The sequence below is a fragment of the Nannospalax galili genome, unplaced genomic scaffold, assembly GCF_000622305.1.
Source record: "Nannospalax galili isolate Female #2095 unplaced genomic scaffold, S.galili_v1.0 scaffold298, whole genome shotgun sequence".
Classification (NCBI taxonomy): domain Eukaryota; kingdom Metazoa; phylum Chordata; class Mammalia; order Rodentia; family Spalacidae; genus Nannospalax; species Nannospalax galili.
In genome coordinates, this window is record NW_008344488.1 from 3343929 (window position 1) to 3355964 (window position 12036).

The following is a 12036-nucleotide window of genomic DNA, read 5'->3' on the forward strand; positions in this document are numbered from 1 at the left end:
ATTTTATTTGTGGCTATTATAAAACCTTTTGTCTCTAGGGTGTTTATCATAGCATCTTTTAGGTCTTCTAGAGAGGAATCCTCATCTTGCCAGACCAAGAGGTCATCCATGTAATGATAAACATGCAGTCCCTTTTTTAAGAGGGGTGCCAGTGCATTGGCAACAGCCTCCTGGCATATCATAGGACTGTTCGTCATGTCTTGTGGCAGAACTTGTCATTCATATCGATCAGCTGGACCAGAATTGTTAATCTTTGGAACTGAGAAGGCAAAATGTTGGCAATTATTTTTGTGCAAACGGATGGAGAAAAAGCAGTCTTTTATATCTAGGAGATTTGTGGGGTTGTGAGTATGAACATAGATGGACAGAGGTGGTAGTGGGATGGGAGAGGGTGGGGGTGAAGATGGTCAGTATGCATTGTATACATGTGTGAAATTGTCTAAGAACAAATTTAATTTTAAGATTTTATTTATTTTTATTTTATGTCTGAGTGTTTTCCTACATGTATATAAGGAATGTAGTGTCATGCAATGCTCATGAAGGTCAGAAGAGGGCATCGGATCCCCTGGAACTGAGTTGCAGACAATTGTTAGCTGCACATGGGTGCTGAGAACCAAACCCACGTCCTCTGCAAGAGTAGTCAGGGCTCTTAGCCACTGAACCATCTCTCCAGTCCTTAAATTTAAGTTTTAAAAAACTGAAAGTTTATTGACCAGGAGGAGGAGAGAGAGCTTAGAGACAGGTGCTAAGGTGCTGTGACTCTGATCAGTGGTCATTAGAGCTCCCAACAGGATGACCCAGAGGGTGGATTGCATTGTCTGTCTTTTTTCTTTGTTCGTTTGGAATTTTAAAAAGGAATTCACAAAGCAGAGGGGGTCAGTGCAGGTGGCAACCATGAGATGAAAATCCATGCATGGTTAATTAATTCTTGCTGAGATTCTAGGAACCAGGCAGGCTGTCTTCAGCTGTGGTCAGCAAGTGATTGTTATCAAGAAGTAGGCTGTCCTCTTGCAGTGGAAACCTTTAAGGTAACTAAGGACTGATACTGATTACTAATGGGACTAACTCCTGGCTTTAATCTGAATAAAAGTCCTCTTTTTTTGACATAAAAGTATCACAGAATTTTTTATAATCCTACAATCTCTTAAAATGCATAATTTTTCTGAAATAAATTAAAATCGTTAGCTACTTTTCTGTTGCTCTGATAAAATGCCATGACCAAAAGCAACTTATGGAAGAAAGGGTTTGTTTTAGCTTATTATTCCGGAGGGATAGAGTCCATCATGGTGGAGGAGGAGTGGAGTGGTGACAGGAGCAGGTGGCTGGCTTAACACATTTTACCCAAATGCAGGAAGCAGAGAGAGATAATAGGAAGTGGGTCAAGGCTATAAACTCTCAAATCCCACCCCACTGAAGTGCTTCTTCCAGCAAGTTTCCACCTCTTAAATGTTCCATATCTGTCCTAACAGTGCCCCTAACTGGAGACCAAGTATTCAAATAAATGAACCTATATGGGGATATTTTTCATTAAAACCACCACATTCATAAATCATAGTTGTTTGTTGCTGTGATAAAACACGGACTAAAAGCAACCTGGAGAGGAAAGAGTTTAGTTCATAGGTTATAGCCCATCATCAAGGGAAGCCACGGCAGGAACTCAGGTAGGACCTGTGGAGTCAAGAGCTGCAGCAGAAATCATGGAGGAACACTGATTACTGGCTTGCTTCCAGGAGTTCAGCTACCTTTCCTTTATAGCCAAGTCCCACCTGCCCAGGGGTGGCACCACCCAGTGTGCAGGGCTCTCACAACAGGCAGCAACCAAGAAAATGCTACACAGACATGTACCCAGGGCCAGCCTGGTGGAGGCAATTACTCTTCTGAGGTGACTCTAGGTTTGTCAGCTGATAGCTGACAGCTGAAGCTAACTCTATAACAATAACACACACACACACACACACGCACACACACACACACACACACGCACACACACACACACACACACCATGTGAGCATGCCTACTGTATCACATGTGTGAAGCTCAGAGGATAACTTGCATGAGCTATTCAGTTGTCTCCATTATGTGGGTTTTGGGATTGAACTCAGGTCTTCAGGTCCAGACTGCATTGTTAAATTCATTTTTGTCTTTACTGATCATCTCTCTGCTAAATATGTCCGTTCCTGGCACAGAACTGTTAAAGTCTTCAATTATAATAGTAGGTGTATGTATTTATCTTTAAAGTTCTATCAGTTTTTGCCTCATGCATTTTGATGTTGTATTATTAGGTGCATACATGTTAAAACATTACCATAAATTTTTTTGCCAGACCTGGCGGTGCATGCCTTTAAGCACTATAAGTGTCTTTTTAACTATCTCATTGATATGCTGGTACTCTTTTGAAGGATATAGCAGTATACAAAAATGATTCAATATTCACAACACTATTTAAATTAGTATATAACCTCAAAGTAGGTACAGCTCAAAAGAATTGGAACTTTAGGTTAATTCCTTATATTTGATCACAAATTATACAAGGTAAATCATAGCATTATTTTCTAATATGATACAATGAAGAAATTGAGTTGTCGTTAATTACTTTTACTGCTGTAAAATTATGTCCCTCTGTTTATTCTAGTGTTTTAAAGAGTCCTGTGACAAATTCTACCACATAAAACTGGAATAGCTTGACTTTGTCAATGCTGCAGAGAGTTCTAGAAAACACATGTCTTAGTTTGTTTCTCCATTGCTGTGACAAAACACTGACCAGTGCCAACTTGGGAAGGAAAGGGTTTATTCGGCTTACATCTCCTGGGTCACAGTAAGGAGCCCAAAGTAGGAACTCAGGGCAGGAACCTGGAGGCAGGAGCTGAAGCACAGGCCATGGGGAGGAACTCTGCTTACTGGCTTGCTCCCTTGGTCCACACTCAGCCTGCTTTCTTATACAACATAGGCCCACCTGCCCAGGGGTGGCACCATCCACAATGGGCTGGGCCCTCCCACATCACTCAGTAATGAAGAAGATGCCCCACAGACCTGGCCACAGGCCAGTCCAATGGAGGCAATTCCCCATTTGAGGCTCCCGCAACACAGGTTGTCAGGTGAACACTAAAGCTATCCAGTACAACACATAAACTCCTGATAAGACAGAAAGTGAAAATATACTGTGAATTGTTAATCAATGTGAAGATCCTTTCTGATACATCCATTAGAAAATCTTTTAGCTGAATGGTGCTTTACTTCTTTACAGTTATTATTACAGATGTGCTACCTCCAGATTCAATTGATTCGCTAAGATGATTCTTGTGAATGCCATCTGTTTCAAAGGGAACTGGGAGACACAATTTAAGAAAAATCAGACAAGGAAAATGCCTTTTAAAATAAGCAAGGTGAATATTTTTGCATTCAAGGGCTGTTCTTGGGAACTGTCTTTGTGCTCGTACTGATTTTAAACCACAAGACAAGGTTAGCTTGAACAGCTTTAACTGTAGATGATTTTTTGGCAACCCAACCCCTTCAAACACTGGGATCCTTCCTTTCAATCTTGCCCTTGTATCTCATCAAAGGTGGTTACATTCTCCTAGGCCTCTACCCTGGCTCCTTAGGTAGTCTGTATTGTGTACAAACTAGATCATAATCTGACTACAGAGTCCTCAGCTTTCCTAGACTCTTCTGATAAGGCTCAAACTCCATAGCGTGGGGTATTCGGCTCTTCATACTTTGCACACCTACTTATTTATCTTCATGTCACCTTTAGGAAGTTTTTTTTTTTTTTTTTTTTTTTTTAAAAAAAAAAAAAAATTGATTCTCTTCCTCCAAGCTATGGTGGTGGCCTCTGTGCATGTCAGTTGTATCACTGCAATTGTCTCTTTTCTCCTCTCTGCTCATCACTATTTGAGGGCAGAAAATATGGCCTTAGAAGTGCCTACCACGTACTTGTGCTCAGTAAACAGAGTCAATGAATTATGTTCAATCCTTTTCTAATAAAGACAAATGACGACAAATATTTATTTAAAAGGTAGATGGACAGAAGGACATCCACACAGTATAGGCACAGTTTAGCTACCTTTGATTCTGAATATATTATTGGCAGAGATCTGTCTTTATTTTGATCTGGTTTATTCTTCCTTTTTTTGTCTAATGCTAGAGATCTTGGAACAAAAGTAGATAAAATAGAGTAAGTTTATTTTCCAGGCCAACTTTAACCTGAAAGTTCAATATTTCAATAAATTTATATTCTTTTTAGCTTTATTCTGATACAAACATTTCTTTCCTTAAAATGTCTTTATCAAGATGTATATGAGGATTTTCTTCAGCTGCAAGTGACAGAAAGCTCAGCACTGCTATTTTAAACTCCTGAAGTTCACCTTCCCTAACAGGAACTTTGGAGTAGGAGGAGGCCAGAGCTAGTATGGGATGTGAGTGAAATTTTAGGGAGTATGTTCTTTGCCATCATTAGCACATAACTTTCTTTCTCATGGTCACAAGATGTCTCTGGCATTACATTTATAATTCAGGCAAGCAGAACTTGAAGGCCTTCAGTTTGTCCAGTAATAGGGCAGGGCTGAGAAAAGACACTTAATGGAAAAGTTAATGACTTTTGGGAAAGTTAAATGGGCTGTTCAAAGAGGGGAGATGTAGAGGTCTTGTGACAATGTCTGGTTGGAGGTGTGCAGGCAGGCCTCGTATGAGAGCCTTATAGTTGCTCACAAGGAGGGGTTTATGACAAGTTACTCTTATTTATTTATTTTTTTGAGAGGCTCTGATTTGGAGCAAACTTGAGATTTCAAGAACTTGAATACCTTCCATTCAAAATACCTCTGGTGCTAAAGTGACATATTAGGGGTGGAATTTCCTGACCCCTTAAGTATTGCCAAGAAGAAGTAAGATTAATTACTGATCCCTGGGCACTAGAGTTTGGCCACTGACCTAATGTGATGGATGAGCCAGGAAAAAAGGTTAATGAGGTGTTGGTGAGCAAAAAGGATGAAGATGATCCAGGGTCAAGAAGTGGCCAATACTATTAAAGGTATTCAGAGTGTCAACTGGGTTGCATTTCAACTTACTGTTTACCTGTTTCCTTATAGACTGAAGAAAGACCTGTGGACATGATGTTTAAGAAGTATTACTTTTAGAATGGCATATATAAAAGAAATATTCACCATGATTCTGGGTGCTTCCCTATGCTGGTGGGGAGCTGAAAATGGACAGACATTGTGCTTCCAGATGAAAACACTGACTTGAAAATGGTGATAATGCTCAAAAGGAAATTGCATCGTCCTAAGGGTTCTGATGAGCCCTGTAGGAAAGATACCTGGAAAAACGTTTTTTACCAGTGTTTTTCTAACATATTTGTCCACATGCCCTTTTCTGTTGTTATATGTCCAATGTGATGGCATTCTGAATGATGAACACAGTTTAAAAAATACTCAGGCTTAGGCTGAGACTAAACCAGGATCAATGTTCTATTTTACAATTTAGTAATTTTTCTTTCTTCGGTCTATTTCTTCCTGTGAAAAATGATGACAGGACCTATCTGCAGTATTAAGCTTTCTATCATAGGGATGAAATGCTGGAGATAGCAACTTATAAGGCAGAAAGATTTATTTTGGCTCAGAGTTTTAGTGAGTTCAGTCATGGTTACTTGTTTTCATTGTTCTGAGTGTGAGATGAGGTTGAACATCAAGGCAGAAAGCATATGATGGGGCAAACCTGATCATCTCAAGTTGCCCAGGAAGGAGGGAGTGAGATGCCTGGCACAAGACACAGGTACAGGAGGATCAGAGATGAGAAATAAATCTGACTCTTGCATGAAGTCTCTTCCCTCTGGCTCTCTTCTCCCATTTGAAAAGTGAGGCCAGGAACATTTCAGCACTAAAATTATGTAATATCAACCTACACATGGAGGTCCTGGTATGTGGAGCTTTACAAATTCTTCAAGGTCTCCCTGATAGACATGTTGAAATCCCAGGTGGAGATCCTGAGTGCCTGAATAAGTAGTGATTCTGAGATGGCTCTCACATTCTGTTCTCAGAAAAGGGCATCAAGGTCACAGCTGCAAAAGAAGGTGTCTAAGTCATCGGATACTTTGGAGGCTGAGAGGACAGAGCTGTGAAGACCTTGGTTAAAGAGCATGGAGGGGGCATAAGAATTGGGGTGGGCTTCCAGTCCATGGGCATGCTACACAACTGACTATGAGTTGATATTCATAGGCCACAGTTTGGAACTCCTGCAACTGAAGGCATACAAGTGGCTGTCAGGGACACAGGATCAAATACCTCTCTTACTATCATTGGGGCTGAGTCTAGAGTCAGTTACATCTAGCTACTTATGATCAAGCACACAATATTTCTTCAGTGCATTTCTTACTGATATCATTGATCTTTGAAAGGTGTGTGTGTGTGTGTGTGTGTGTGTGTGCGCGCGCGCGCGCGCGCGTATGCTTGTGTGTATGTTATGGAAAAGGTCAGGAAAAAGGAGACAGTTTTACCAGATATCTTTCAGGTTTTCTCACAGGTCTGAGAACTGTGTTCACTGCTGAGCCAGAGTGACCAATTTCCTGCCCTCGGCTCTAAATCTACACCTGTAGATGTTCTCTTTGACACTAGGCCTAACATACTACTTGACTGGTACAGTGTTGGGCTTTGCCAGTAGGGTCAGCTGGAGAGATACTGTAAAGCCAAGGCAGAAGGAAGGCATTTCCTGCAAAGATTCTATTCTGTGATTACTCACATGGCCACCAGCAGCCCCTGAGGTCACTACACCCACATTCTCTGGCCATGCCTTATCCACATGATTGGCCATTTCTGTGGAGTTGTTTGAAATGAAACCTCTGGCAGTCTTATCACTACCAGACATTTTGCTTCTGCAGACCCACTCCAATCTCTCTAGCATCTTTTTAAAAAATAATTTCTCTGGTGATACCTTCAGTTGAGTTGTTGGCCAGGATGGATAAAGGCTCTTCCAGACAGTAACCCAACATACTACTGGAAAAATGAACAGCAGACCCCAATTCTATCCAAAGGAATACTGACAATGGATTGCCGTAGATGAGGAACAGCTGATCCTCCTGGAACAGGGACCTCTGGCTGACTAGATTTACCAGAAGGGCAGACAGGGGGGGAATGGATGAGGGTGCTGACAACACAGTGGACAGTGACAGGGATGGCAGAGTATGGAGCCTCTAGTGGGAGAGGAAGGCTGTCTATCTGACGAGTTTGTATTCATTCTCAGATGCCGAGGAGCTCAGAAGGTGGGCGACTATGACCAGTGATAGTCATGTATATAGAGAATTTCAAACATGTATACAATGAAATATGATCATATCTATCCCCGTTTCTCATCTCCACCTCCTCATATTCCCCACCACACTTCTCCTTTCCAACTTCATGTCTTTCGTTTGTGTGTGTGTGTGTGCGTGTGTGTGTGTGTGTGTATGTGTGTGTTCTTTTTTGATAACACTAAGTCCAGTGGGTTGATGACTCATACCAGTTCTGTCCATATGTGCACTGGTATGGATCATCCACTTGAGTGTTGGAAACCTACCAGTGGCCACATCCTTATAAAGGAATGATTCTCCCTTCCCCTCCCCTAGCAGCCATCAACTGACAATATCTCCCCAGGAAGGGGTGTGCCTGGTTATCATCTACCCTGCTGTTCTAGTGTGCTTTACGTTGCCATGATAAACACCATGAGCAAAAGCAACTTGGGGGAGGAGAGGATGTATTTAGCTTATACATTCAGGTCACAATCCATCACAGAAGGAAGTTGGGACAGGAACTCAAGCTGAAACTGTGGAGGAATGCTGCTTACTAGCTACTCTCTGGCTTACTCATTGGCATATGTTCTGCTCCTTCTTACACATCCCAGACCCACCTCCCTAGGGATGGTGTCATCCACAGTGGGCTGGGCCTGCCCACATCAATCATCAATCATGACAATTTCTCACAGGCCTGGCCACAGGTCAGTCTGATCTTGGAAATTCCTTAAGTGAGATTCTCTGTTCCAAGGTGACTTTATCTGTGCAAACTGACAATAAAAATTAACCAGTACACCTGCCTATGCTGGCATTTTGGCTTGCTTTATCTTATGTACATACTGCACAGGTAACCACAGCTGCTGTGAGTTCTTGTGACAGCCATGTCCTGTCCAGAAGACAGCATTTCATAGCACTCCTCCCCATCCTCTGGCTCTTACCTCTTTCTACTCCCTTCTCTGTGATGCTCTTCCATCTTGGGGCATGGGAGGGTGATATAGATGCATCATTTGGGGCTGAACACTCAGGAACTTATTCTTAGTCCTTTGACCAGTTAAGGGCTTCACTGACTACTGCCCACTCCAGCAGTTTCTTCACATTAGCTTTAAGGCTCTGAAAGACTATGTTCCTGCAGCAGCAATACCTTCAGAGGCCTGAAGTTCAGCCTTGGGGTGTTTGGTTATTTGAGTTTGCTGGGGCTGCTGTAACACTAAACTGTGTGGCTTAAATAACAGACATTTGCTCTGTCCTAGTTACTTTCTGATGCTGTGATTAAGAACATTGATCAAACCAACTTGGGCGGGGGTATTTTATCTTACAACTCCAAGGTCACAGTGTGTCACTGAGGAAGTCAGGGTAGCAACTCAGCACAGGAACTCAGGATAGGAACCTGGAGGCTGGAGCTGAAGCACAGGCCTTGGAGGAACACTGCTTATTGGTTTGTTCCTCTGGCTTGTATCTGCTTTCATATACAACTCAGGACTACCTGCTCAAGGGTGGCACCACATACAGTGGGTTTAACCTTCCCATATCACTTAACAATCAAGGAAATGCCCCATAGACATGCCCACAGACCAATCCAATAGAGGCAGTTTCTCAACTGAAGTTCCCTGTTCCCCAGGTGTGTCAAGTTGACAACTAAAGTTATTCAGCACATATTCTTTACAATTTTGGAGGCTGCAGAGTCCAAGATCAATGTTCAATAGACTTGGTTTCTGGCAGTGACCACTTTCTGGCTTTCAGAGGGTCACAATGCAATCATCAGGAATTTCAGGAAACACTGTGTGTAGGCTGAGCATGAGCCAGGGGAAGGAAGTCAGTAATCAGTGTTCTTCCATGGCCTGTGCTCTAGCTCCTGCCTCCAGGTTCCTGCCCTGAGTTCTAAACTTGGGCTCCCTCAGTGATGAACTGTGACCCAGGAGAAGTGAGCCAAATAAACCCTTTCCTCCCCAAGTTGGTATTGGTCAGAATGTTTTGTGACAGTTACTGAAAAGAAACTAGAACACACTTGTTTCCTGGGTGCCTCCTCCAGGAGATCCTGATTGAATTGGTTTGAGATATGGACTGGATACTGAGGCTTTTAAAAGTAGATGCACCAAATGTGACTTGAAGACATCAGGAAATCTTCCCACAGGAGACACTTTTTAAAGCTGAATTTTGAAAGTTAGTGTCAGATACCCTGAATAGATATATAAAGGTCATAAAGGAATCACAAATATTTTCAGTCCCCTAAAGAAGGAAACAAAGAGTTTAGAAAGTCTGAACTCCTTGCCCCATAGTTCATAATTTATCCCTTGGCACAAGCAGATGTTATGAAGGACTTTAAACTGAGGCATAAGATAATCAGGATTGGAGTGTTTATTGGGACTTCAGAGTAGAAGGTTGGTGTATATCAGGAGAAGATGTACATGTTGGAAAGCAAACTGTCTAGAAGATGAGAAGGAGGTGAGGAGAAATGATGGACGGAGCATGAGCATGACAATTGATGAGATTTTTTGATCATCTGATCAATGTGGATGGGCCACAGCAAACACTCTTACATGAGGATCTCTAATAGCCCTAACAGGTCAAAGATTTTGAATTTATGGCTATAGTGGAGGTCATATAAGAATAATATTGCCAAGGATGGTAGCACATGATTTTAATCCCAGCAGAGGCAGGCTGATCTCTGTGAGATAGAGGCCAAAACCTGGTCTACATATTGAGTTCCAGGCCAGCTGGGGCTATAGGAAGATCCTGTCTCAAAAACAAAAACAAGGGCTGGCGAGATTGCTCAGTGGTTAGGAATACTTGCTGTCCTTCCAGAGGACCCGGGTTCAACCAGATGGTGGCTAACAACCATCCATAATTCCAGTTCCAGAGAATCCAACTCTCTCTTCTGGCCTATGCGGGCACTTACATGCATGCAAGCAAAACACCCATACACAAAAAATTAAATAAATAAATAAACCACAACAAGACAAAAAACAAAAAAAGGAATAACGTCATCACATGAGCAAAAGTGAGCTTAGAATGAAAGAAAAGGAATCTAGAGATGAAGTCAAGTAACTAGGAAAGAAAGGTACTCTGGAGATCCCGGGGAAGTCCAAACAAAAGCCTAAATAGAATGAAATGAGACCGGGACATACCTTTTGGCTATGGCAATTAGAAGCGCTTGGCAACCTTATCAGGGGTACTTTCAAAGAAGACTGCTGTGAAAGTCAAACTTCAGGGACTTTTGAATCAAAACTGAGTCAATGTATGCATTTCCATTTTTAGAAACTTGACTGTGAGCACTGTTGTAGGCTGGAAATTTAGAGTCACAGTCCAAGGTATAAAAAGCAAGCAAGTGTGGTTGTTTTAATAGGGGAAACACTGAACAGATTTGAGATAAGATGCCAAAGGAGAGAAGGGAGCAAAGATTCACGAGTAAAGGGACAATGGCTGGAGATGTAGCTCCACTGATAATGTGCTTACACAGTATGTAGGAAGCCCTGAGCTCTAGCTCCAGCACTGCATAACACTGGCTGTAGTGGCACATTTCTGTAATCCTAGCACTCAGCACTCAAGAGGCAGAGGTAGGCAGATCAGAAGTTCACGTTACTCCTCAGCTATGCAATGAGTTTAAGGCCAGCCTGAGACGGCCAGCCTGAGATGTGAAACCCTGTCTCACTCCGAAACAACAAAACCCAACCAAAGGGAAAAAACTCAAGAAAGAAAGAAAAGAAAACAGAGAGACAAAGGTGTGGCAAGTGCAGCATGGGGAGGAGATGGCTCCCCAGACCTCTATAAAGAAGAGAAATGCCTAGAGATAATGTGCTTCGGCGTGAAGCCTTCCCAGCACCACCCCCTGCCTAGAGAGCAAATGTCATGCCCATGTTTAAAAGGTCTTAATGCTGAAGTTCTTTTGCTGTCATAAAGAAGAGGAATGCCTAGAGATAATGTGCTTCGGTGTGAAGCCTTCCCAGCACCACCCCCTGCCTAGAGACCAAATGTCATGCCCATGTTTAAAAGGTCTTAATGCTGAAGTTCTTTTGCTGTCCAGAGTGATAAGTGTTTGCAAAGTGCTGTGGGATATGTACCAGAGTGGCAAAGATTGCTCCTCAAAATGATTGTGACACTCTGAGCCTGAGTGTCTGTGTCTCTCTATCTCTTTCTTGCTTAGCCTTTACAGTTTTTGGACCTAGAGCTACAGCCCCACAGACGTTGGAATCCGGGATACTTGGTTTTGAACTGCAGCTTGTGCTTTGAGACTCTGCATAGGTATAGAGAAACACTTCAAAATGAACTTTATAATGCTTACAACAAAACTTTATGATGTTTTATAATGAATAGGGATGAGGGTAGCAATCCCAAAGTGTGTTGTCAGCAAGGCATTGCAAGTGATGCATGCTACTGGATGTTTCACAGGATTTTAAAAACAAAGATTTGGAACTGAAATGTTTTGTAATAAGTAGCATAGCAAGAACCAGTATCTTATATTAAACACCAAGGTATGTAAGAGTGTTTTTAAAAAGGAGTCAATTAGATATTTGCAGGGTTTATTTATTTATTTATTTATTTGTCTTTTTGAGACAGGGTCTCCTTGTAGCCCCAGCTGTCCTGGAACTCACTCTGAAGACCAGGCTGGTCTCAAACTCACAAAGATCCTCCTGCCTTTGCCTCCCAAGTGCTGGGATTAAAGGCTTGTGCCACCACGCCCGGCTGCAGGGTTTTTTTAAAGGCCATTGTTGTAAACATGCTGACATTTTCTGTGTTGGTAAGTGCCTGCCAGTAAAAGGTCTAACAAACACTTTTTTTTTCAATT